The sequence below is a fragment of the Belonocnema kinseyi genome, chromosome 8 (genome assembly GCF_010883055.1).
Source record: "Belonocnema kinseyi isolate 2016_QV_RU_SX_M_011 chromosome 8, B_treatae_v1, whole genome shotgun sequence".
NCBI lineage: Eukaryota > Metazoa > Arthropoda > Insecta > Hymenoptera > Cynipidae > Belonocnema > Belonocnema kinseyi.
The window spans coordinates 97,966,910-97,968,383 of record NC_046664.1 but is presented as its reverse complement, the minus strand read 5'-3'; positions in this window follow the sequence as shown (position 1 = coordinate 97,968,383).

Here is a 1,474-nt window from a genome sequence, read left to right as displayed (position 1 = left end):
AGTATCTAGATTCTAGGAACTAGAAACGTAAAACGCGTAAAACGCTACGCTGCGAGCGAGTCCCCATTGGACAGAATGGCTGCGTACTGGCAGGTGATTGGCTGACTTGATCAGCTGTTATACTCATTACATGGCCTTACATGAACACCTTGATTATCTTTTCAAAATCGCGATCAGTTTTTGCAAAAATGACACTTTTTTATTCTTGCACTTTTTTCTCACTATTTTACGTCAAAATCTATTGCTTAAACAATTTTTAAGCTTTTACAGTGTCTACCAGGTGTATACATATGAAACCGGTATTGCCATCTAGCGGCCAGTAGGCACACTTGTAGGCACTGTCGGAACTTACCATTTGTGCTAATTGGCGTATTGTCATCTGTCAACAATATCCAATACCAAACATTTCAAGTTTCATATGACATCGTGATTTTTTTCGCTCTTGAAAATGTCGAAATACGTGCCTTCAAACAACGATTTGCGGGGAGCATTAATTTTCTGTTTCCATTTGGGTAAATCGGCGATAGAATCTCATCGAATGCTTGTCGAAGCTTACGGAGAGACTTAAAATCCTCTTAAAAACCTTAAAATCTGCGGAAGACCCTCCAAGTTTGTTAAAATCATTTGAATTCCGGTGAAAGTACCTAAAAAAATCTCTCGATAGTACTTTCTCTTTCTTTTGCATCTTCTCTTTCGGTATCTTAACATTCTGAATTCCTATAATAACACTAAATTGTCTCAAAATTTTTTGTATCTGTCATTATTTGCGAGAACAATGAGAAAAATCGAAAATATGCAAAATAAATTCTCTTCTTCACAAAAGTTTTTTAGTCCGCATAAAAGTCACAGAATGTGATCGTCATAGAACGCAGAACTTAACGAAAAACTGTAAAAATTACAAGTATCTAAAGAGACAAAAATTATATAGATTTGAAGCCAAAATAAAAAATTCGCATCGCCTTATTTACTCTCGAAAATTACATATTTCGTCTGAAATATTTTACAACTTATATATATCTGAAGTTCCGAGTGTTAAAATGAACGAAATATTTTACCCCATTTCTATTTTACCCATGAACACGCCTAGGGCGCGCGACTTTTGGTTCTCGTGCTTTGCGCTCGATTATATATTTATTTCGTGCTTCGCACTCGAGTTTATCCCTGAAGTTTTATATCATTCCCATAAATATACTCGTATATAATTATAATCCATAAATTGCATTGGTATCAAAACAGACCAAGTTTCATTGTTAATTTAAAAAAATTCGCATTTTAAACAAAAAATTTTGTTATTAATCATTTTATTTCAACCTTTGTCGTTTTGTCATGAACAGAATTTGCTCATTTCCAATGTTTTTTTTATCATTTAACCTTTACACATACGGTCTACTGAGCAGCCTACTGAGATAATGCATTAATAGATATTTTTTGGTTGCACAATTTCTGTTTTATCATTTTTTCCTATCTTGCATAG